This window comes from Pelodiscus sinensis, chromosome 16, assembly GCF_049634645.1.
Source record: "Pelodiscus sinensis isolate JC-2024 chromosome 16, ASM4963464v1, whole genome shotgun sequence".
Classification (NCBI taxonomy): Eukaryota; Metazoa; Chordata; order Testudines; family Trionychidae; genus Pelodiscus; species Pelodiscus sinensis.
The window spans coordinates 16329041-16355853 of NC_134726.1; the positions used below are offsets into that span (position 1 = coordinate 16329041).

General features: G+C 40.2%; 1 long non-coding RNA gene across 1 annotated transcript in view; it reads left to right on the plus strand.

The window, feature by feature from the left end:
- Positions 1 to 25109, plus strand: part of LOC142818540 (uncharacterized) — a 166417-nt gene extending 141308 nt beyond the window's left edge. The window contains exon 4 of the long non-coding RNA XR_012896046.1: positions 24625 to 25109. This is a non-coding gene — a long non-coding RNA (uncharacterized LOC142818540). The remainder of the gene's footprint in view (positions 1 to 24624) is intronic.
- Positions 25110 to 26813: the final 1704 nt, after the last annotated feature.

The following is a 26813-nucleotide window of genomic DNA, read 5'->3' on the forward strand; positions in this document are numbered from 1 at the left end:
TCTTTTGTTAATCATGTCCATATATTCTATTGTCTGACCCCTGAAATAATGAACTGGCATTAAAATTTGTAAATTAGATCTGATGTGTTAATGTTCCCAAACAGAACAATACATTTAAATAATGTAGCTTCTTTAAAGAAGAAAAAGTTAATTTTGAAGGCAGTTTTATTTTTTCTTTATCTGGCTTTGTATTTGTTATATCCCCTTTGTTTTCCTTGATTTCTTCTCTGCATTTATATGCCCATCACTGCTATGTTTGGTTATGGAAAGAAAGGGACTCTTTTAAGTCTTCTAAAACTTAGAGATGTTCAAAGGACACAAGCATCTTGTTATCTGATGCATACAGCTGCATTAGACTCCTTTCTAAAGTTATTATCACAAATGCCTTTACATACAGAAATTAGAGGAAAGGATATATGCAGAGAAGATGTTGAAAGAAGATACAGTAAAAGGCATTACCTCACCCACCTTGTCTAGTCTGCTTTCCTTAAAAAAATGCCCCACATATTGAAATGTTGTTTGACTGGCACTGTTTACCATTCAAGTGGTGGACAAAGCCTACCTCACTACCCTTTACCTGGACTTCTAGGTACCGATATTTATCCATATAAGCACTCTCAGGCTACGTCTACAGTGGCATGATTTTCCGGAAATGCTTTTATCTGAAAAGTTTTCCATTAAAAGCATTTTCAAAAAATCGCGTCTAGATCGGCAGGACGCTTTTCCACAAAAGCACTCTTTGTGGAAAAGCGTCCGTGGCCAATCTAGACGCGCTTTTCTGCAAAAAAGCCCCGATCATCATTTTCGCAATCAGGGCTTTTTTGCGGAAAACAAATCTCTGCTGTCTACACTGGCCCTTTTGCGCAAAAGTTTTTCGGAAAAAGACTTTTGCCCGAACGGGAGCAGCATAGTATTTCCGCAAAAGCACTGTCAATCTTACATGAGATCGTCAGTGCTTTTGCGGAAATTCAAGAGGCCAATGTAGACAGCTGGCAAGTTTTTTTGCAAAAGCAGCTGATTTTGTGGAAAAACTTGCCAGTCTAGACACAGCCTCAGGGTATGTCTACACTGCAATGCTATTTTGGGATACCAGAGATATCACGAAATAGCTACCCTGTGTCTTTTGAATGTGTCCACTATTTCACAATATAGCGGTCGCGCTAATTCACCACCCCTGTAAACCTCATTCTATGAGGAGTAAGGGTTCGCTCGAACTACTGCTTTTTTTTTTTAAATTTGGTGCTGTGTAGATAACACCAACTTTCAAAATAGCCAATTTCAAAATAGACTCACAATAAGATACGCAATTTGCATAGTGCAAATTGCGTATCTTATTTTGAGTTTCAGGTGCTGTGTAGATGCACCCTCAGAAATAGTAACAATAATAAAAAAGACACCTATCGACAGCAAAAAGATGTCACAATTCAGTTAAAGATTAATAGAATTCTCCTCCACGTCTTAGAATCAAATTTTCCAAGGATCACTGTTCAAAGGTTGGTATGCAGTGTTGTAGCTGTGTCAGTCGCAGGATATTAGAGACAAGTCTGGGTGACAGGACCTGAAGAAGAGCTCTGTGTAAGCTTCAAAGCTAGTCTCACTCACAAAAGCTGGTCCAGTGAAAGGTATTACTTCATCCACTTTGTCTATTTTGTCCCTCAGAAAGGAGGAAGTGCCAACCTATAAAGATCAGCCTGGTTAAAATAGGATCATTTTGTTATTTTGAAATAATGTCAATTATTCTGAAATAACACTGCTGTATAGATGTGCCTAGACTACATGGCTCCATCGACGGAGCCATGTAGACGAGTTTACTAGACATAGCAAAATTAAGCGGCAATTTAAATAATCGCCGCTTCATTTACATCAAAATTGCCGCCGCGCTGTGCCAACGATCAGCTTCCCTTGTCGACTGCGGAGCATCCAGACTGCCTGCTGTGCTGAATCAGCTGATCATCAGCACAGCACGGTGGCCATTTTTACGTAAACAAAGCAGCGATTATTTAAATCGCCGCTTCATTTTGCTATGTCTAGTAAACTCATTTACATGGCTCCGTTGACAGACCCATGTAGTCTCGACATACCCTTAGAGACTAACATATACATATATATATGTTTTGCCCATGAAAGCCCATGATACTATGTATATTTTTGTTAGTCTCTAAGGTGCCAAAGGACCACTTGTTGATTTTAAAGTTATTTTTTGTTTCTTTAGTGGTGACTCACCTGTATTACACATGCTCTTGTAAATTTCGCACCTTAACTGTGATTCTTCAGAGTTCTAACACAGAACTGCATCTCATTTTTTTTCTGCAAAAAGCAATATATGTGTGTAGCAATGGGGAGAAGGAATGAAGATAAATTCCATTTTTTCAGTGATTGGCTGGTCCTGATTTGATGTGATATCTGAAAGTTTCCCACTCATTGAGAATTAGAAGTCTGTAAAATGGTGCAGGAAGAAAATGATCAAATTTGTACTTGGTAGATGAGCACTGTAAACTAAATCATGCCATTGCACTTGTGAGCAGTTAGCATTTAGGGTAAAACGATATGACCACATGCACATAGAGATTGATAATCAGGTTCAGTCAACTCTTCATAAAGTGCTTTCACAAAAAAATATGAGTCTAAGAACATGATTCATTATTAACAATACACAGTTTTCCAAATCAGCACACAGCACATTTGCATTGACAATTGCAATTTTTTGCCTTTATTGAATCCAGAATTGCTTGCTTGTTGATGTATGTATCTATGTATCTATGCATTCATTTATTTTAGTTCAAGGGAAAACTAGTCCTGTCATCAATCTTACTCAAAAACAAACCTCGGGCTCTTTAGAATGGAGTTAAGATCAAAGGAACATCTGAAAGTATGATAGATTTTATGGATTAAATCAAGACTTGGCCAAACTCAGGAATGAGGAAAGTTCTCTTTTTATGGAATCCTTTTCTACTTTCTTGTTTGTCATTAAATAAATAAACTCCACTGCCTTGTGACTGAAGCTCAGTCACAACCTACTGAATAAGGTGCAAAAAGTATTGAAGGAAAAGAGTACATACAGGCAAACTTTGTCACTTTCATCTTACATGTTTATGATATGATTGTAAATTATGCTCTTTTGAAGTTAAATATAGAAGTGGAGTCATAAAGTTAGGTGTTCATTAAAATATTACCGGTGCTGACAAGTGAGTCTTTTTTTTAAAATATATCATGCTTGGTATATACTTATTCATTGTGAATGTGGTTTCTTTTATTGATGTGCTATCTTATTTAATTTGATGAAAAACCTTGTTATAATGAATTCCATTAGAAGTAAATATTTACCATGTGGGAAAGAAAAAAGAATCATAGAATCATGGTCATTGAGTCCAACCCCCTGACCAAAGCAGGACCAACCCACTAATTTATCCCAGTGAGGGCTTTGTCAAGCCAGGATTTAAAAACCTCTAGGAATGGAAATTCTGCCACTTCCCTAGGAAACTTATTCAAGGGCTTCACCACCCTCTAATAAAATAGTTTTTTTCTTCTCAGCTGGCGATTGACTCTAAGTGCGGTGCTCCCTTGCAGGGCAGAGGCAGGGAGCAAGAGACTTTACATATTCCCACTCTTCAGGCCCTGGTTGACCTGGGGACAGGAAGGAGGAGCATGCAAAGTCTCCTCCCACTGCCAAGGGCATGGGTACCTAGAGGGAATCTAGAGGGAAGAACTGGTGGTTCTCTTCGGGGGAGGGGAAAGACTTTGTGCATCCCCTCACGCCCAAACCAATCAGGGTCTGTAGGTGGGGAAGCACAGAAGTGTCCTAGTCCTGCCCCTTCCTCCTGAAGCCCTACCTCTTCTGGGGTGGTACAGGGTCACTTCAAAAATTTCTGAAGTGGCCCTTGGTCAAAAATTATTATCCACCCCTGCTCTGGACCCTATCCCTACCCTCCAATGTTTCTACCTCTTCTCTTAGTTTAGTGTCATCTGCGAACTTGCTTAGGTGCAATCAATCCCCTCATGTAGGTCATTCATAAAGATGTTGAACAAAACCAGCCCTAGAAACAACCCAGGGGGCACTCCGCTTGATACTGACTGCGAGCCATTGATCACTACCCATTGAGCCCAACAATGTAGCCAGCTTTCCATCCACCTTACTGTCCATTTATCCAGTCCATACTTCCTTAACTTGTTGGCAAGAATGCTATGGGGACTGTATCAGCACCCTTGGATGCATTAGATCCAGCCCCATGGATTTGTGTATGTCCAATTTTTCTAAATAATTCTTAACCTGTTCTTTCTTCACTGAGAGCTGTCCACCTCCTTCCCATTTGGCATTGCCTAGTGCAATAGTCCGGGAGCTGACCTTGTCTGTGAAGACGGGCCAAAAAAAAAAAAAAAAAAAAAAATTCAGCTTTTCCCACATCATCTGTCACTAGGTTGTCTTCCTCACCTAGTAAGGGTCCCATAGCCTCCCTGATCACCCTCTTATTGCTAACATGCTTATTGAAACCTCTCTTGTTACCCTTCACATCCCTTGCAAGCTGCAATTTCAGTTGAGCTTTGGCCTTCCTGATTACACCCCTGCATGCTCGAGAAATATATGTTCATTCTTCCCTATTCATCTGTCCAAGTTTCCACTTTTTCTCACTTTCCTTTTTGTGTTTAAAGTCACCAAGGATTCCACCGTTAAGCCAAGTTGGTCTACCATATTTGTTTTTCTTACTGCACATTGGGATGGTTTGTTCCTTCAATGAGTCTTCTTTGAAATAGAGCCAGCTTTCATGGATCCCTTGCCCCTTCATGTTAGCATCCCAGGAGATCCTGCCTATCAGTTCCCTGAGGGAGTCAGAGCCTGCTTTTCTGTAGTCCAGGGTCTATATTTTGCTGCTCTTGTTTCTTCCTGTAGTCATGATCCTGAAATTGACCATCTCATGTTCAGTGCTTGCCAGGTTGCCTCCCACATCCACTTACCCTACTAAGTCCTCCCTGTTAGTGAGAAGCAGCCCCTAGTTGGTTCCTTGAGCACTTGTGCCAGGAAGTTGTCCCCAACATTCTCCAAGAACTTCCTGGATTGTCCATGTACTGCTGTATTGGTCACCCAGCAGATGTCAGGGTGCTCCATGAGAGTCAGGGCCTGGAATCTGGAATCTGGAATCTATTGTGATTTTTCTATGATAGTACCTGCACGTAATATTATGTTTTATAAAATTTACTAGATGGTCCAATATAGCCTGGTCATTATATATATATATTTTTTTTTTCAGAAGTATTACTGTTGTTTACATAGAAGACACAAGGTAATAAAGGTGAAATTAACCATATGGGAGAAAGCAATGTTTTATTTGTGGTTCAAAATCATAACTTTGATCTATCATGATCCTTTGAATCATCAGTAGTGAAAAATGGGGCATGTGTCTTGTATCTGAATTTATAAGATACACAAAGCACCAAATAGCAGATGTTTCTTAAAATAAGCAACTTTAAAATAAGAGTCACTTTCTATCTTACCATTATTTTTACCCTAGCATCCACTTTTCTAATGCCCTTTCTTATGACAGTCTAATTTTTTAAACATTGTAGTTTAGCTGCCGACATGCAATTAGAGGCAATCTTAATTTCATTGTTCAAGAAAGTGAAATGCTGGAGCAAAAGGTCACTATGAAAGAGCTTTGAGGGGAAATTCTGTCTGGAAGTATTCAATATGAAAAAAATATCATGCAGTCTTATATGTTTTCTCCACAACTAGTATTTTGCATCTGAGACCAACTGAAATTAAATACGTGATTTTTTTTTGGGGAGGATAAAGAATGAGAAAAAAATCGTAAACATACAAATGGTCTGGTCTGGTATTGACTCTGTTGACAATCTATTTCAGAAATCTGGAAAACATAATGCATTGAAGAATCATAGAATATAGGAAAAGTTTTAACCTACTTAATTTTTTTTCCATAAGAAAAAGCTTTTAACTAAGTTTTTTTGTCCCTTTTTTCTGTTTGGGTATATTGGCACTACAGGTTTAACCTCTGTAGTCTGACATTTTCTGGTCTGGCATGAGTTTAGTTAGCCAGATGTTCACTTATTATGGGTGTGGCCAAGTTTTCCACAGTCCCACAAAGTTTGTTTACAGCCACTAGTCCCGGCTCTCCATGTTATATGCTGTTATTTGGCTCCAATTTACCCCTAAATGTCTTTTAAGATCCCAGTAAGCAGTAGAGGTGTTGGTTATACTGCTAGACAATATTGACCTCCCATGGTTCAGCAAATTCTCTAGTTTGGCACCTCCCAGGTCACGAAGATGCCAGACTAGAGAGGTTCAATCTGTACTAGCAAGATCAGATAAATAGATGGCATATAGTTTGTTACAAAGACAATTCTAAAATCTGAATACATTGATCCTCTCTTGTTCATTTACTGCTTTTGAAGTCTCTTGGAAAACAACTTTAATATGGAGCATTATTTGGGTTATTTAAATATCATAGTCATTTAGTTGGTAAGCTCTTTTATGGAAAGCCCCTCTTTATTTTGTCCAAACACTGTACCATGCTGCATACTGCAAATTTAATCTATACCCCGATCCACTGGTCAGTTATTACACTTCCTGTTTTTGAAAGGCTTGCTACTAGAAAAGATGTTTCTCTTTAGCCCATCTGTACATTTGTCTGTAATTTAAGCTCTCAAATAGAATTTATCATTTCATTTATGTCCTGATGTGTGAACCTTTTTCTATATCAATGAGAAAATGAGAGAAAAATGCAATCTATTGTCCTTGATGGGGATTCTTGTTCCCCCTGGCTTGCTTGTTTGTTTGTTTGTTTTGGTTTGGAATTCATCCCTAGAGAGTGTAGGCAAATTTGGGTGCTTTGGAGTTGAAAAGTCATAACAAGCTTTTTCATAATGACTACAGCCCATGTGTTTTAATAGAGGACATATATGTTTAATCAAGAAGGCTTGATTTGGGCCTCAGTTATGTGTGTATTCACATACAGCTTGCAAAATGTATTATTGGATGTCCTAGTGGACTTTTCAAGACTGGTAGCAGTATTCATATTTTAAGCTAGAATCCACATTATTCATGCTACTCCTTAGGCTTGGAATAGTCTCTTTTAATATACTATTTTCCTGAAGTCTCAGATTTAATCCACCATAAAAACAAATGCCACAAGTGCACACAACTGACAACATTCATACAGATTTTGAGTGTGAGCACCTATGGTTGTGGGTTGTGACAGGCACTGTATGTGATATGCAGTGCTGAACAGTGTTTACTTTTCTTTAAATAACAGCTTATAAGAGTGAATTAGGAGGAACATTGGCAGCAGATCTAGATAAGTGATTATTACCCTTTATTTGACACTGGTGAGGTCAGATCTGATTCTGGGTCCCCCATTACAAAAAGGATGTGGATACATTGGAGGAAGTCCAACAGAGGGCAACAAAAATGATTAGGGACCTGGAGCACATGATTTACGAGGAGAGGCTGAGGGATTTGGGCTTGTTTAGTCCACAGAAGAGAAGAATGAGGGGTGATTTGGTAGCAGTCATTAGCTACCTGAAGAGAGGTTGCAAAGAGGATGAAGAGAAGCTATTCACAGTAGTGACGGATGGCAGAACAAGGAGCAATGGTCTCAAGTTGCAGTGGGGGACATCTAGGTTGGATATTAGGAATAACTATTTCACTAGGAGGATGGTGAAGGACTAGAATGGGTCCTTTCTTCCTAGGGAGGTGGCAGAATCTCCATACCTAGAGTTTTTTTTAAGTCCTGCCTTGAAAAAGCCCGTGCTGGGATGATTTAGTTACAGTTGGTCCAGCTTTGGGCAGAGGACTGGACTTAATGACCTGCTGAGGTCTCTTCCAGCCCTAGGATTCTAGGATTCTATGATTTTATTCTATAGGACTTAAACTTCCTCTTCTTTTTTGCTGCTGCAAAGAGTCCTAAGGGTCAATCTGGTGACACTGTGCTTGCTAGGGGAAAAGGGGAGAGTTCAGAATGCTTGGAGCTCTACACAAAGGGTCTCATTCCCTGAGTGCCACAGAGGCATACTCTTCAGGGAGCCCTGTGGTGTTCCAGCACATGTGCAGTGGGGCTAATGGGTGTGACAAATGTTTCATATTTGCACAAAATTGCCTGCTATTATTTCTTAGTTGTGGTTGCAATGCTCTGCAGGGTGGGGGGAAACTTCTGCATCAGACCCTTGTGGCTTTCACCTGTGCACTGCTCAGTTACTAAGGTTTTGTTGCAGGAAGACAGGGTAAGCTGGTAAAGTATAACCGGAGAGCAAACACTCAATAGGTGAATCTGAATAGGTGTCTAATGCTACAGGCTGTATTGATTACTGTGCCCATGGAGAGCATTCCCTTTGAGTCCGGTGTCTGCACAAACTGAAGCACAGACTAGTTTTCAGTGAGTAGTTGGCCATGCTGAAAATAACAAAGTTAATGAGTGAGAGTATAAGAGAAGTACTTGAGTTGCTTAGAGATTGGTGTGGCCAGTGTTCCCTTTAAGCTGTGTGCTTGTGTGGCTGCTCAGGAGAGTTTCTTATGCAGTCCACCTGATTAGCAGAGCACCACAGCTAGGTTTGGGTTTCTCCCCGTGGTGCACATTTACACATGCCTTGGTGCACACAAAAAATGTATCTGCTCATGGATGGAAAAAATCCACACATGGATGGAAAATATGAGAGGGAACATTGGTGTTGCTCAGACAACTTTGAACTTTGGGGATGCCAGAACCTAAACCCAAATATGGCAGTTTGGAGCCATTTCAGATAGCAATAAACATAGGCTGTGTCTAGACTGGCCAGTTTTTCAGGAAAATCAGCCGCTTTTCCGGAAAAACTTGCCAGCTGTCTACACTGGCCGCTTGAATTTCCGCAAAAGTACTGACGATCTCATGTAAGATTGTCAATGTTCTTGCGGAAATACTATGCTGCTCCCGTTTGGGCAAAAGTCTTTTCTTGCGCAAAACTTTTGTACAAAAGGGCCAGTGTAGACAGCTCAGATTTGTTTTCCACAAAAAATCCCCGATCACGAAAATGGCGATCGGGGCTTTTTTGCGGAAAAGTGCGTCTAGATTGGCACGGACGCTTTTCTGCAAAAAGTGCTTTTGCGGAAAAGCGTCTGTGCCAATCTAGATGCTCTGTTCCAAAAATGCTTTTAACAGAAAACTTTTCCGTTAAAAGCATTTCCGGAAAATCATGCCAGTCTATACGTAGCCATACTGTATAGCCTCAGTTTGCCAAGTAAGAGTTAATCTCAGTCTTAACATATAAGGCTGTTTCTTGTCTTAATTTGTAGAGTTGTTATAAAATCATGTTGGCATCTAGCTGGCCTGATTCTTAAACATAGAAAATGGATCTGTGGTTAAATTCAGCAAAGTAAACTGCTTGATGCTAGAGAGCTGACAGTGAAAAATAAAGCAAGCTGCTTTATTGAATCAGTGACAATAACAGATGTGGGGTACCGGTTACTGATTCACTTCACATTGCAGTGAATGCTTCTTAGGAGAATGGGCTGAGGAAGCCATACTGTTCAGAATGTATGGATGCACATAGGCTATGACTACTCTTAAAATGCTGCTGGAACACAGCTGCAGCACTTCAGTGCAGACACAAGCCTTGGCTATACTACAGAATTAAGTAGATGTAAGGCAACTTATGTAAACCTAAATATGGAAGGATTTTCCTGTCACTGTAATAAACCCATTTCCCATAGTGGCAGTAGTTAGGTCAACAGAAGAATTCTTCCATCTACATAAGGACTTAGGTCATCTTAACTCTGTCACTCAGGGATTTGGATATTTCACACCTATAAATGGCATTTTTGGCTTGATCTTATTTTCTAGTACAGACTAACTTACTGAATATATTACAATAAATGAAAATCTCAGAGGGTTAACATACTAGTCTGTAATTTTAAAAACAATGGGTAGCACTGTGGCACCTTTGGGTGTGTCTACACTGCACCCTAAACTCAAAATAAGATACACAATTTGTGCTATGCAAATTGCATATCTTATTTCGAAACTATTTCAAAATAGCTTATTTTGAAATTTATCATGTCTACACAGCACCAAATTTCAAAATAATGTGCTATTTCAAACAATCCTTCATCCTTCATTCAATGAAGTTTACCAGGATGGTGAAATAGCGTGCCCATTATTTCAAAAAATATTTTGAAATGCAGGTGGCTTGTGTAGACTATTTTGGGATACTTCCAGTATTCCGAAAGAGCCGTGCAGTGTAGATGTACCCTTAGAGAATAACAAATAGATCCATGGTATCATGAACTGCCATGGGCAATACCCACTTGTTCAGATGAGATGAGCCCACAACTACCTGTCTGCCTTTCATTCTGTATAATGCACACAGAGACCAGCTTATCCCTCACTGCATGTAATACAAGTAAGTGAACTATATGCAGGAAGCTAAAGTGGATTTTCAAGCAAGGCAGTCTCCAGCCCATGGGCACAACCCTCTTTGACTGCTATTGCCAACTATGTGCTGCATGAGGGGACACTATCCACTAGTGAACCATATATGTGTATTTCTCTGCACTTGGTACTTATATACGTCCAGTAGCCTCTCCCCAGACACCAGTCAGCACTCTGAATAAGCTGGCACAGAACTCATCTGAATGGTGTGCAGCAAACATGGAGACTTTCCTGCTTGGACACTTTACATTTATCTCATCCATACAGTGCTATTGGAGCATACCTCCCCTCCTCACCCCAGGAGTAAGCTTTTCCTACAATGGATTAGTCATGCACTTAAACTACGTCTGAGGTATCACCTTGTCTGGTGAAGGAAAACTCAAAGTGCTGTTACAAGGCAATTATTTATATGCTTGTCATGTAAAGACTTTGAGGGCAAATTAATAGTGTATATTCAGAAGCTTTGATGAATGCAGGATATGAATAAAATATCAGCTGCTCCTTTTGAGTCAATGGACAGTAGAGTGAAAAGTGCACTGTAATTTTAAGTTTCTCTAGTATGCTGCCACATTTTGATCATTCTCTAAGTCAGGCAATGGCCAAGGTTGGGAAACCTGATGCCTGAGAAAAAGGAGAACATTTCCACATTTTAATGAACTGCTCAGACTTTTCAGGTTGCATTGCCGAAGGCTGTGTGCTTCCTGCACTCTGCTCAGAATAGGTGATTTTATCATTAGAGGAAATGTCTGTTAACCCATCTACATTATGGCAGCCCGTGTAATATTTTTGCAACCATTTGAATTTTTTCACCAAAAAGGCAGTGTGACTCCTGTGCAACTGCTTATAAATTGTCTGCTTCACCCTTAAATTTTTGACCAAATGCTCATATGATTTATCTCTCACCTGCCAATTTGTGCACACCTTTTTTGTTCCTGTTATTCATCTGGGATCAAATTTAATGTTCACTTTATAAAATGTCATGTCCAGTAACTGATTTTTTCATAAGCATTTGCAACTCTCTTCCAAGAGGACAGAATTGGCACAACTATCTATGGACAATAAATATTTAAATAGTAGGAAGACTGATCCAGAATCTCAGGTATTATAAATTCTGTAGCTCTGTTGAAGTCAGTGGAGTTATCCTGATTTATTCCAGTAAGGAACTGGGCACATAATTTTAATTCTTAATGAAGAATTTTTAATATGTTCAACTTTGTTCTTCTTTCTCTTGGCTGAGGCCTTTAAGTTCATAACTAGAGAAAAGCCATAAAAATGATTAAAGGATTAGAAATCATGCTTTATAGAGATTAACTAAATACAGTAAAACTCCAATAGTCCAGCACCCAATTGTCTGGTACTCCCGATAGTCCGGCATCAAAATAGCAAGCGCTCCTGACAGAACTGGGACGGAACCCGGAACTGTTCAGTTCAGCCGCTCTCACGTGTGTAACATCAGGGAGGGGGGGCGTTTGGCTCTGGGGAAGGGGAGGGGAGTGGGATTAGGTTACAGCAGGGAGGGGAGGTGTTTGGCTCCGGGGAAGGAGAAGGGGAGGTGGATTGGGTTATGCACGGTGTCTCAGCCAGCTCATTGAAAAGCCGGCCACTCAGCACATGTGCCCTAGTGCCTGGAGGGAGACATGTAGCTGTACTGGTGGCTCCGGGACCCAAGCATAAGGTTGGGGGGAATACGGTGATTGGGTTGGGATTATGCAGTACCTCCTGATACTCCAGTTTATCGAGTAATCTGGCATCACCTAGGTCCCAAAGGTGCCGGATTATTGGAAGTCTGCTATAGATTGAGATCTTTGAGTCTAGCACACAGACAGTGAAGGGGTGACTTGATTACGGTCTATAACTACATGAGGAACAAATATTTAACAATGAGTGCTTCAGTCTAGCAGAGCAAGGTATAACATAATCCAATGGCTGGAAGTTGAAGCTAGACAAATTTGGACTGGAAATAAATAATTTTTAAATGTTAAGAGTAATTAACCATTGGAACAATTTACCAAGGATCATGGTGGATTCTCCATCACTAATACTTTTCCAAACAAGGTTGGCTGTTATTCTAAAAGATACACACTGGGAATTATTTGGGGAGTTATAGAATCTTAGACAGAAACTTGCCAGGAATGGTCTAGATAACACTTAATCCTGCCCTGGGTTTAGGAGACTGGACTAGATGTCCTCTCAAGGTTCCTTCCAGTCCTAAAATTTTGTGATTTTACGATTCCTGCCTTAGTGTCTATATATCTAGTGCTACTATAATACAAATTTTTAGTAATCATATTAAACAATATGTGCATACACTAATCTTATCAGCATTTGATTTGTTCAAACTTCTTGCTGGGCTCACTCTCCAGGGTATCTGGTAGTGGTTTTCATGTATAGATAGATGTATAATAGGGTTCTTGGGCCAATAGGTAGACTTGATTCCCTTGTCTTATTAGTGCCATTCCTCCTACAATCCAGAACTTATCACTAAGCAGTCCTCTTATCTTATACTTTAAAGGGCTAAAATTGGCTCTCCTTGCATTATCTCAACTCCCCTCTTATTCCATCTAAAAAAATGAAAACAAAACAAGTATCTGAATTCTTTACTATTAGCTATGGTATATTTGCCTCTGAGAGAGTCATCCACTAACTCTCACCTGTACATTCAGGAATATCTCCCTCCTTGGGGTAATCAGAGGTTTAGATTAATTATGCTAATCAGCCACTACAGGATGGCACAATTAACCAGAGCATGCAATAACTTTGGAACTCTGTACAGGATCTTCCTTTCCTGCTGAGCTTAATTTCACGATCCAGTGCAATAATTTAAAAATAAAGCCAAAAACCAACATCGATTTGCTTTTTCATTTATTCTGTAGGTTGCACTAAATCTCCTAAAAAGCTCTTGAGGGGAGATGGAGGTATCATAACTCCTACCTCAAATTGCCCCTCTACTTTCTCTTATTTCATTTTTGCGGTAAGAGGTTGACAACCTTAAAGAATATATGTTTGTATCCCACCATGAAACATTTAGGTAGAGCATCATGTTCAGTTCTGGTGGCCTCAGCATAAGAAAGGGGTCAGGAAGATCCACAGAATGGCTCGTGGAGAGGCAGCGTTAACATTTGATCTGAGAGACTGAAGTTTAGAAGAATGTGAATGAAAAAAGGCATAGTTAACTTGATGGAGGTATTCAAAGTTAGAAAGAGTTAGTGAAAACTGAATATACTTTTCCTCATATTATGATAAAATGCCTTTCTTTTATAGCCTTCTCATTATCAATTTTCCTGTACACCCATTTTATTTTACATTCAATTACATTTTTAAAAAATCCAAACCAATCACCAAATAAATCTTTGGTGTATGTGCTGTTTTAATCACAGACTAAGGCTATGTCTAGACTGCAGAGCTTTTCCGGTAACAATTTCTGAAAAAGCGGACGTGTTCTTTCAGCATCCCTGTATTCCCTGTATTCCTCTCAGTGAGAAGAATAAGGGATGTTCCAAAATAGGAGTTTTTTTCTGAAACTTGGCCCCGTGCAGATGGGCCAAATTTTGGAAAAGCCTGTTTTGGAAAAAATGTGGGAAAAGATATGCAAATTGCGGTTTGCAATTTGCGTATCTTATTCTGACTTTTCTCTGCAGTGTAGACATATCCTAAGATTAAGGCACTATGATGAATTTCATTTGTCAGGACATTGTTTTCATTCTCACTGTTAGGGCAACATCACAATCACCTCTTAGAGGAAAAATGAGCACTGAAAAAACCCCCAATTTATTTTATTTATTTATTTATTATTTACTTACTTGACTTCTACTAATGCTGCAGTACAGTAGCTAGAACAAGTGTCATAGAAGATTCAGAGCTAGGAACTCCTGAGCTGAAAACCTAGTCCTGTTGAAATTAATGGGAGTTTGCTACTGAATTTAGAAGGTTAATGATGCATCTTCCGAACTCTACCTTCCTCTTTTGATACTTTCTTTGTGGTTTCAGCCATGTCACTTAGGGTATAGCTAGACTACAGAGGTTTTTTGGGATACCTCTGTGTGACGGGGCGGACAGGCCCCGCACTGACAGACAGGGGGTAGCCCAGGCCCAGCTGGCAGAGAAAGCCCCGCCCCTCTGACCCTGCTGGGCATGCTCCCAGCAGAGGCCGGGTATAAAAGCAGAGGGAGCCCTGCAGTCAAGGAGACCTCAGGGTAAGGGAGGAGGCCAGGCCAGGCCAGTGTTTCTGCAGCAGCTGGGACCAGAGTCGCCACCCAGGCCGGACCCTGACACAGAGCAAGCAGCCGCCGACTCAGGAAGGCAGGAGCGTGTCTGCAACCCCGACAGGTACGGCCTCGGAGGCGAAGGGGAACCAGGGCGCGGTAGGAAGCAGCCCAGGGCAAAGGATACAAAGTTTGGCTCGGCCTGTATCGGCCGGATCCCCCGCCGAGCTGGCAGGAGCCATAGGCCCTGCCTAAAGGGCCCTGGGCTGGGACCCGGTGGAGAGGGAGGGCCCAGGTCCCTCTACCATCCATTCCCCCTGCCTTGGACAATCAGACCCCAGGCCAGGAGAGGCTTCTCTGAGTGGCTAGGCCTTTAGTACCGTATATGCCCTGATAGAGGGACTTGGACTTTTGAGACTTTGGGTACTGTATAGACCCGGAGAGAGAGGCCCGGACCGAGACATGGGCCAGTAGAAGGGGGCCGCAACCCCCATCAGGGGTGTACCCCCTGACACTCTGGTATCCCGAAAAAGCTTCACTGCCTCCAAGGAATGCGTTTGCTCTCCTGCTTTTTTTTTTTTTTTTTTTGCAAAAGAGCAAACATGTTCTTTCTGTATTCCTTGTTCTACAAAGAAGAAGGGGGCTTTTGAAAGAGGGTTTTTTCCAACATTTGGCCCACTCTAGATGGGCCAAATGTCAGAAAACCTCTTCCAACAAAAGAATCGGAAAAAGGTACGCAAAATTTGTAGCACATTTTGCGTACCTTTTTTGTGTACATTTTTCCAACAAAAGCTTGTAGTCTAGCCATACCCTAAGTCTCTCTTTCACAGCTTCTCAATCTGTAATATGGGAGTAGCAATACTAACCTGATGCACAAGGATGCTGAGAACTAGAGAATATTTGTAAAGTAACAAGTGTAAATAGTCTTGTGATGTTGTGTTTAGACCCTATATAGTGATTGTCAGAAGAGGGTTATATATTTCCCTGAGCAGAAAATTTACCATAGTTGTTTATGCCCTCATTTAAGGAGCTGCCAAGCAATTAACATCATGATTGGAAATATGATTGGAGTTAATTACTATAAAATGATAGAAGTACTGCAGAGGGCTGCTTCTATTGTGGCTAAAGTCTGTTCAGGGAACAGACCCATCCTGAGATAATGAGAATGTTGTGGTTGCAGGAAACCACACAGTAAAATTGGTTTTTTTTTTTTTTTTTGCAACTTCCTTTTTGCCATGAACCCCAAACCTGTAGGTTGCTTCTCTAGTGGCTAGCACTTTCACTTATGCATTGAAATGATCAATAACAAATGTGATCAGTTTATAAATTAGTCATGTCAAGTAATTTATACTTATTACAAATAATGTTACATTTGGAAAAAAATATGTACCAAAATAAAATACCCTAACTTCCTAGTGAAGGCTTTTAGCAGTTAACGTGTTTAGTACCTGTACAGCGAGATGTCACCAGAAGCATAGAACCGTCAAAATAAAATGTTTATTTTTTTATGTATTTTTTACACCTATTTTACAAATGGCCCCAGACTAAATTTAATAGCAAAGGAGAGAGGATAATGCTCCTTGTTATTTTAGACAAAGTGAACGAATTCCAAAACACCCTGTCATACCTAGTGTTGTGGAATTTAGGGTATAAAATGTAAAATCAACAGACAAATCCAATGCCCATATTAAATGTATATAAGATTTGAAACAGAATCTCCCAATCCACTTCATCAGATGCTTTTCCAATAGCCATCAACACAAGGAAAGAAGAAATGGGATGTAAAGGTACATGATTTTTTAAAAAGTGTAATAAATAAATCAATTTTGTGATACACATTCTTCTCAAAAATAGGACAACATTCTTTTCAGTTCATGCTGCAGCTGTCTTATTGGCAATGCCCATTCTTCCCTTGCTCCACATATGGAGAGTCCACTGATACCAGCATTAAATTTTTGCATGTGGAATGTATATAAAATGTAGTATTGAGATCTGTAGTTAGATAAAACAGCTCTGGAATGAATTGGGCAAAATAGTTTTTTCCTATCATTTGAAGATAAAAGCTCAATGTCTTAGTTCTGAAGTTTATATCATTATTGAGGGATACTGCTAACTCTAGAAATGCAACGTAAATTAAACTCTTTCAGATTAATTTCTATGTTGGCTTTCAGAGCAACTCCTTCCCTTCAATAGATTTCAAACTAAAGTGACTATTCTTAACGTATCATTTATTTTCAAATATCACTTATTTGTAGTGATAGATGCAGGGGTGGATGAGGATTTTGTGGGGCCCAAGGCAGCACAATTTCATGGTGCTTCCCCCCCTCCGTTTGACACAGCGCGTGTGTGGGGCTTCTTGAAGCGCAGGGCCTGGGGTGGCTGCCTGGCTCGCCCTGCCCTATATCTACCACTGGATAGAGGTCCTAGCATTATTCCCCATTTTTAACATACAGAATATCCCTGAACCCTGTAATATCATTAAGAATGAATGTTTTAAATACAGTTTCAGTAGAAAATGCACAGATTGCTCCATATAACAAAAGTAATTGTGCGGGGTTTGTTTTTAATAAAAAATATGGGACAAATATTTTTGTTATTTCTGTAAAACCCAAATTTAATCAATAGAACAGGGTTTCATGGGTTTAACTAAGAGAATTTAGTCTTTTGCTTTTGCTTCCTGTCTATATTTTATTAAGAAAATGAATATTCTGGGTATAATTTTCTGTACTTTTTCTTTTCAGGAAAGTTCATTAAAATGTTTTCTGTTTAATTTAATGATATCCTATATTAAAATAGGGAAAAGGAAACAAAATAAGACACATTTTGATTTAGAATGCCACTGAGCCATCTTTACATTTCTTAAAAGAGTTAAACTCAAGCTTTATTAGTTCTTCTGCTTTTTCTAGCATTGCTTGACATTTTTAGCATCACCCCTGATTTTTAATGTTACAGAGCAGAGAATTATGAGTCAGATTACTTCGTGTGTCGGGTTATAAACATGAGCCATGAGTCCCTGAAATCCTTTGTTGTTATAGGCAGAATAATTTAACTCTCTCCATTTAGGGTTTAGTCATCCTCTTCATAAATCTTTTGATAAATGAGGTCATTAAAATTAATACAATATTAAAAACGGCTCTCAATAATTATAATGCTTCAACACTATTTCTTCCCAGATTAAACTTTCTATTTGTTTTTATCTTCCCATCCAAGAACTTTAACCAACCTTATTTATAGCAATCCTGAAGCCTTGCAGCTGGTTATAGCCTAAGGCAACCACAATATTCTTGTCTAAATCCCTTATAAATTAGGTTTAAATTACATAGCATCTTTGTATGGAGAAATAAGTTTTAACAGTCACCATTTTCTTCCACATCTCATATTTAGATATGTTGATTGTCTTTTAGTAATAGTATTTTAAAATGTTGTTTCAGTCCTTTCTAATCCTACTGGGTAATTTGCTTGATAGTCACATTAACCTTTCCATTAACAAATTTTACCTGTCATATACTCCCACCCACCTATTAACTGAGTCACTGTATGTTGACATGTACTGTGGTGAGGGGTTTTTGTGTAAGTAGAGGCTTTTTTTTTTTGGCACATAATAAAACAGACAAAATCTATGGAAAGGGTTTTCTGTAAAAGGTAGGGTTATATGCTAAAAAAAAGTCTTTCAACCCTAATGTCAAGGACTGTGAAGCAAATATCACCATCCCATATGATTAAGCTCATGTTTAATACGATGCCATGAGTATTCAAAAGCTGATTCCCACAGACACTAATTCATAACCTTCATACTTGTGCATGGACCCATAATACAAATATTTGTAAATGTTTGCTGGATTGGGATTGTGGTTAGTCCTGTGTAGAAAGCAACTCTGAGTAGATGTTCTGTATGACAATGATATATTAATGCTGAGTCCAAGTGCCAAAATTCAGAAGATATAGGTTCCACAAACTTTTCATTAGGAGAACAAAAATAGAAACAAATGTATAACTAGGTCTGTACTGGATAAACTTTAAAAAACAACAAATTGTCTGGTTGCACTTTAAGACTAACAAAACATGTAAATGGTATCATGAGCTTTCGTGGGCACAGCCCACTTCTTCAGATCTTTTAAATGTCTTCTACCACCTGCAGTAATATACAGTGAGCTTTTCTACACTAGTTTACCAAATGTTTTAAGCCAACATAGAGCCACTTTGGAATGAAGAATTAACTTTGTTTTAACTTACTGCTTCCTTGTTTGCAATAGCTCCTATAATCCACCTCTCAGCAGAGACCCAATAAACTCCTCTCATGGGCAGCACAAGCTGAAACATGCAGTGAGCTAATTACCTTACATTAGGCATTTCAGAAATTACTGGTAGCTAATCTTCATAAAGCTAATCACTCAGAAAAGAAGGCTCTGAGCAAATAAGCATCACAAGCCTTTATTTTAGAAACAATTAGGAGTGACCCTAATCTTATTTTAAAAAATTTGGAGTGCTTCCAAACATGGAACAGTATGTGGCTGCCTTCACTAATTCCATAAAGTCCTTGCATTTTGTTAGTGACCATCCTTTTTGATCCACTTTGTTTTTCCCTTCTGATCCTCTAAAGCATCAGTTTTCAAATGCCTTTATAAATCTAAAAAGGTAATGTCATCTGCATCCAATTTAACAAATACCACAGGCTTTTAAGTCTGCTCTTTTGAATTTATTATAAATTTCAAAAAGTTAATTTAAATATTTTCAATTTACACATTCTTTAGTTTTAGTGAGAGTGATAACATTTTCTCTTTCATTTGAATCTCTCCTCCTCCTCCATTACTTATGCCCTAAATCTGCTGAAATAATATTTTAAAATGATACCTCTTCAAACAACAATTTCTAAGTTCTTTTGGATTTTGCTTGTGCTGCTTATTAGCACAATAGAAAGTAGAGTCTACATTTTGAGTATAATAATAGTACTTTGCAATTATACAGCACCTTTCTTCAAAACAGTTTGAAACATTAATTGAAATCTCTTAAACCTGAATTAAATATATTGTTTATATTGACCTCGCTTGACAGTCTCTGTAATTCCTGATTTAAATACAGGCAGTCCCCGAGTTACGCGGATCCGACTTATGTCGGATCCGCACGTACGAAATGGGCTTTCTCGCCCCAGAGCTTGCAGGCAGCGGGACCGCCCAGAGCACAGCGGTCCCGCCACCTCGACCTCCGGGGCGAGAAAAGCTGCCCCGGGTGCCCCTGGTCTGCTGGGGACCGTCTCCAGCAGACCAGGGACATCTGGAGCAAAGCCGGGGAGGCGGAGGGGTCCCTCACCTCTGAGGCTTTGCTCTGGCAAAGCCGGGGAGGTGCGGGACTCCGCCGCCGCTGCGGCTTTGCTCCCGGTGTCCCTGGTCTGCTGGAGACGGTCCCCAGCAGACCAGAGGCACCGGGAGCAAAGCCGCAGCGGTGGCGGGGTCCCCGGCTTTGCTCCGGGTGTCCCTGGTCTGCTGGGGGGGGAGGGGCGCAGCTAGTGTCCCCCCCCCCCTCAGAAGACCAGGCCATTGTTGTGGACCCTGGGGTAGAGCAGCTGGGGTGCTGCCAGGTTGGTCCTGCAGGGACCTACCTGGCAGCCCAGCTGTTCTGTCCCAGGCTCGAGATTCAGCCACTGTTGAAACTGATCAGTGGCTGATTCCAGGAAGCTGGGGGCAGAGCAATTCTGCCTCCAGCTTCCTGTAGTCAGCCCCTGGTCAGTTTCAGCAGCAGCGGCTGAATCTGGAGCCAGTTCTGACTTACATACAAATTCAACTTAAGAACAAACCTATAGTCCCTATCTTGTACGTAACCCGGGGACTGCCTGTATATTTTAGTACATATGGGACAAATCACCATACTCTCAATCTCCCACACTTTGAGAGAGATTAGCTCAATACACAGTTACAAACATTGAAGATCACTCTGACCATTAAGTAACATTGGGCTGGGTTGTATTTATGTTGAATAAGGGAGTGCTCTTTATTCATTAGACCAAGTGACCTATAGACTGATTTGTTTCTCACACCAGTTTTATACTGGCTTCGCTGGAATTACCATTGATTTATACCAGTATAAGGAAGAGGAGAACTGGCCCTTGAAGTCCTGGCCCTTTACCACAGATTAGTTCCATGAACTTGGACAAGTCATATGTACTAGAGTTCGGGGGAGCCATAAATGCATAGCACCATATCATTCAGTTGCCTAATCATGAAAGTGTTAATCTTAACTGCCCAGTGCCTAAATGTACACATTTGTATAAGGCGAAAATGGAATAATATTTATCTCACAGGAATGCTGAAAGGGTTAATTGCTGCTTGTAAAGCCTGAGATCAATACTACCATAGTTCTTCCATATGTAAGGTTACAACCAAGTTTCCTTTATTTCTGATATTCTTCCCCCGTTCACCAAAATAACAAACATTTAAACATTTGATCTTCAAAACTGATAGGTGAAGTCTGGGGCCACGGTAGAATTTTTCCACCAAAGTTAATATGAATTGAATGAAGGAGTGTACGTTACAGGTCCACTTCTGTGTTCCTCTGACAGGGATATGACTCTGTTGCAGTCCTAGATAGAGTGCTTTTACCTCAAGTTCCAAAAGCTTTGGAACTTGAGAAGTGCCTACTTCAGCCTCTTGTGTGTTAGCCAAGATGGTGCCTGTCACACTAGGTTAAGAACAAGAAGTATGGAGACAATTGAAATGAATAGGATTAATATATTTGAGAAGTAAAATAAAATACCTTCCTCCAAAGGCTCTCTCCCATTGCTATATAGTTTGTATATCTGTAGGAAGTAAGCCTTACTCCTGCTGCCTGGAGGAGATTTGGTGGGATTGGGGGCAGGAAAGAGCAGTAAGCAGTTGAAGGGATTCATTCCCCTCTTTCCTGTAGACCTCTTAAATGAGGCTCACTAGCTCCCAAACTACTGTGAGCCTGAAAGCCCACTCCTTGCCAACTATTAAAATGCTAAGGATATGTCTTCACTCAGCAGAAGATTGACACTGCTGCGATTGCTCTTCTGGAGTTCGATTTAGCGGGTTTAATTAAGAATCATTAAATTGAACTCAGAGGGTGCTCCCACTGGCAGCCAGTACTCCTGCTTCTGCAAGGAGTAAGGGAAGCTGACTAGAGTGTTTACTCCCATTGTCCTCCCACTGTGTGGATGGCAGGGAAACTCCAATTAAGGGATGTTGACTCTAGACAATTAATTAACTAGCTGGTATTGTGTATCTTGATTCGACCTTCCCCTTTAGTGTAGGCCTAGTCTAAGGCTGAAATCCTGGTCTCACCTGAAGTCAATGACAAAATTCTCACTGACTTCACTGGAGTCAGAATTTCACCCTAAATGGCGTTATTAATTAATAAAAGTTTCTTTAGCGGTACCAAAAGCTCTGCTGTTCTTAATAAAGATCTGTCTACTGATACACTGACACTTGAACCAGAATCTTTCCCAACTGGAAAATGGAGTTCCTAATTCCTCCTACTTTTGGGATGGTAGAATCTGGCTCTAAGAGAAGCATGATAATTGTACATGCAAGTGTCTGAATAGTGTAACATTGATACGATAGGAGAGTTACTTAGAGTGGTTAGAATTTGTAGTGGAGTGAGGGCTGTTAGCCTGGGCAACAATCCAGTCAAAAGCCCCATCAGTTTACATTTTCCTGTTACCTCGATTCCTTCATTTACATCACATTTTCTTAGGGAAAAAATCACCAGAAGAATCTGCAACCAGGATGACATGTTCAAAATATGTGAAAAGAGAAAGACTTGGTTGAGTAGGTTTTTTAATGAGAAGAGTTCTTTCTTCATACATGTAATGTAAACATGTACATCTTAAATGCCTTCATAAATCACAAGTAATCTATAAATATGTATTGTAGACAATGGTATTAAGGCTGACCGTAATTGTCTGATTTTCAAAGGTAGTTCTGATTCACTCAGTCCTTTAGAGCTACAGATGCCTCCAAACATATTACATAAAGTGGGCTAAAAATGAAAAGTTACTGCTCTTATTTATTATTTCTACTGTATGTGCTAAGGGTTTTGTCTGTTTATTTCCCTGTGCAGGCCAGCATTAAAACACCATCATCAATTAATGGAATGAAACTAACCTCCTCACTAGCTTTTCACTAAAGCTTATAGACACATTAAAAGTAGAAGTAAAATACCTATTCACAATGGATTGCATTGCTATAGGGCTGTATTCATTAGTGTTAATGTTAACAGTAGAAGTTCTGCTGCAAACACACAGAGCAAAGACTTCCAGAGAGATGAGAGACTTTGTGAGAGATGGTAAATGGTAATCTTCAAGCTGCAGGATTCCTAGGGAAGAGCAATTCTTCAAAAGCATGTGAAATCTAACAGAAGCTTGATATTTGCAATTATGTTCACTGCTGCTTTGATGTGCAGCCAGTAAAAACTCTAAAATAGATAGAATAACCTTAACCAAGCCTACGTCAACACTAGAGACCCCTGGAAGGACATAACTGCACTGCTGCAACTATGTCACTGTAAAATCTCCATGTAGTCCACTTTTAGACATCCAGAGAGAGCTCTCCCATTGGCATAATTAATCACACTCAATGAGTGGACGTAGCTGTGTCAATGGGAGAGTATCTTCCATCAATATAGCACTGTCCACACTGTCACATTTATCAGTGTGTCAGTCAGGGTGCATCTACACTGCACCATAACTCAAAATAAAATATGCTTAGAATAGAATAGCTTATTTTGTCATTTAGCGTTGTCTACACAGTACCAAATTTCCAAATAAAGTGCTATTCCAAAATGTCTTTTACTCCTCATAGAATTTGGTTTACAGGGATGTCAGAATAGCAAACCTGAAATAATGGGCTAGCTGGTATTCCAAAATAATATTGAAGTGTAGATGTAGCCTCAGGGGTGTTTTTTCACACCCCTGGCCAACAGAAGTTTTACCAATAAAAGTGCTAATATAGACAAAACCCAAGAGATTAAAAAGAAAATTAAGCTTCAAACAATGGATAATACTAAATTATTATATAGAGCTTCTAATCTATGGATCTCAAAGCACTTTACATAGAGCAGAGAGTGTTATCCTCATTTTACAGATAAGGAACCCTAGTTCAGTCTCAGAGGTGAGACTAGAACTCAGCATTTTTTTTTACTCTACTGAACTGCAACTATACTATGATTTGGTTAAACTTAAAAAACAACGGGTAGTCTTGCAGTACCTTAGAAACTAACAAAACATGTAGATGGTCTTGAGCTGTCATGGGCACAATCCAGTTCTTCAGGTGAATGGAGTTATTAAAGGTCCAGTTTCTAAAAAATTTGGTGGATATGGGAGGAGAGAAGGAAACAGAAGGAAAAGAAACGTGTTTTGTTAGTCTCTAAGGAGCTTCAAGACTATTTGTTGTTTTTTAAGTTTTTCCAGTTACAGACTAACCCCTCTGCAGCTTATGATTTGGTTAGGGTTGTCTGTGAATACAAGGTATTTAGTCACCTACCCTCTTCATTTTTAAATTTTTTTCTTAGCATATGATAACATACAGTCCGTGGGGGTCAGAGAAGAAAATGGAATCAGGGAGTTTCTTCTCAGCTCTACTATGTACTTACTGTGTGACAAAAAACCAGTTGACCTCTTTATTCTTAAGGGCATTTATCTTTAAACAATAGAGAATAATGCTTGCCTCATGTGGTATTGTTAAACTTAGGTAATTGATATTTTAAATTGCAAAGTGGAAATTAATAGTGTACCTAATAGCTAACCTAAATCTCCCATGCTGCAGATTAATCCCATTACTTCTTCTCCTGCAGTGACAGAGAGAACAATTTATCCCCATCCTCTTTATAGCAGCCCTTCACATATTATAAAACTGCTTTTAGGCACCCGCCACAATCTTCTTTTCTCAAGAATAAACATGCCCACACACTTTTTTTACATTTCCTCATAGATCAGGTATTGCAAATCATTTATCATTTTGGTTGCTCTCCTCTTGATTCTCTCCAATTTGTTTTTCTTACAGTTTGGTGCCCCACACTAGACACTATACTCCAGCTGAAGCTTCACAAGTGCTGATTAGAGCAAGATATCAACAACTTCCACCCCCCCATCAACCTCAGCCTGGATTAGTCCACACAAGAAATCCACTTCCTTCACACTACAGTACAATTAAACAACAGACACATTTCCACCATCTTATACAAGAAACCTGGGATTCCTTTCCCATTCCAGCTGGCTGTAATGGAAGCATTGATTCAGACCCTGCTTAGAATCATAGACTCATAGAGTACAATGCAATACCCCTTCTCACTGTATCCTGCCTGTCTTAAAATAGCCCAGTATATTCTAGTCATAAGATTTATCTTAACAAGTCTCTGTCATGCCAATTAAATCATACTTTAGCTCATGTGCTATTCATTCCAGGTTTTTTTGTTTATTCTTAATACTCCTTTCATTTGTGAACAGACATCTAATATGATGAGAAGATTCCTCCACTGATTTCCTGCAGTTCCTCCTCTGACTCTATAGAAATTTCCCATTCTTCCCTTCCCCACCCCCAAATACTAGCCCTCTATTAGGGTATGTCTACACTGACACCCTAGTTTGAACTATGGTGACTAATGTAGGCATTCAAACTTGCAAATGAAGCCTGGGATTTAAATATCCCGAGTTTCATTTGTATGTTCCCTGGTGGGCGCCATTTTTAAATGCTCGTAGTTCGAACTACCTGTCCACGGCTATACGCAACACGGACTAGGTAGTTCGAATTAAAGCTCCTAATTCGAACTACCGTTATTCCTCCTGCAAGGAGGTTTAACGGTAGTTCAAATTAGGAGCTTTAATTCAAACTACTTAGTCTGTGCCACCTGTAGCCGCAGGCAGGTAGTTCGAACTACGGGCATTTAAAAATGGCGCCCGCCCGGGAACATACAAATGAAGCTCGGGATATTTAAATCCCGGGCTTCATTTGCAAGTTTGAATGCCTACATTAATTAGTCACCATAGTTCGAACTAGGGTGGCAGTGTAGACATACCCTTAATTATTGTATATCTAACTCTGGGCTTCAGGAACGTGTCCCCTGTGAACATAATTTAAAGCCCTCCTCACTAAGTAAGCAAGGTGGTGTGTACATATACTCTTCCCTTTCATAGAATCATAGAGCTGGAAGAGACCTTAGCAGGTCATCAAGTCCAGCCTCCTGCCCAAGGCAGGACCAATCCCAATTAAGCCAACCCAGCCAGGGCTTTGTCAAGCTGAGACTTAAAAACCTCATAGACTTTAAGGTCAGAAGGGACCATTATGATCATCTAGTCTGACCCCCTGCACAGTGCAGGCCACAGAATCTACCTCTAGGGATGGAAATTCCACCACCTTCCTAGGCAACCCATTCCAGTACTTCACCACCTTCCTAGTGAAATAGTTTTTCCTAATATCCAACCTAACCCCTCCCTTCCCCGTAATGTGAGACCATTGCTCCTCATTCTGCCATCCGTCACTACTGTGAATATCCTTTCTCTATCCTCTTTGGAACCTCCCTTCAGGAAGTTGAAGGCTGCTATTAAAACCCTTCCTCACTCTTCTCTTCTGAAGACTAAACAACCCCATATACCTCAGTCTTTCTTCATAGGCCATGTGCTCCAGCCCCCTAATCATTTTCGTTGCCCTCCACTGGACCCTCTCAATGTGTCCACATCCTTCCTATAGTGGGGGGGCCCAAACTTGGACACCATACTCCAGATGTGGCCTCACCAGAGCCGAATAAAGGGGAATAATCACTTCTCTAGATCTGCTGGCAATGCTCCTCCTAATGCAACTTAATATGCCATTAGCCTTCTTGGCTACAAGGGCACACTGTAACCGCAGAACCTTTTCTGCAGAACTGCTGCTTAGCCAGTCAGTCCCCAGCCTGTAACAATGCTTGGGATTCCTCCATCCCAAGTGCAGGACTCTACATTTCTCCTTGTTGAACCTCATCAGATTTCTTTTGGCCCAATCCTCTAATCTATCTAGGTCACTCTAGACCCTATCCCTGCCCTCCAGTGTATCTCCCTCTCTCTCTAGCTTAGTGTCATCTGTGAACTTGCTGAGGGTGCAATCCATCCCCTCATCCAGGTCATTAATACAGATGTTGAACAAAACCAGTCCTAGAACAGATCCTTGGGGTACTCTGCTAGAAACCAACCACCAACCTGACATCGAGCATTGGGCCC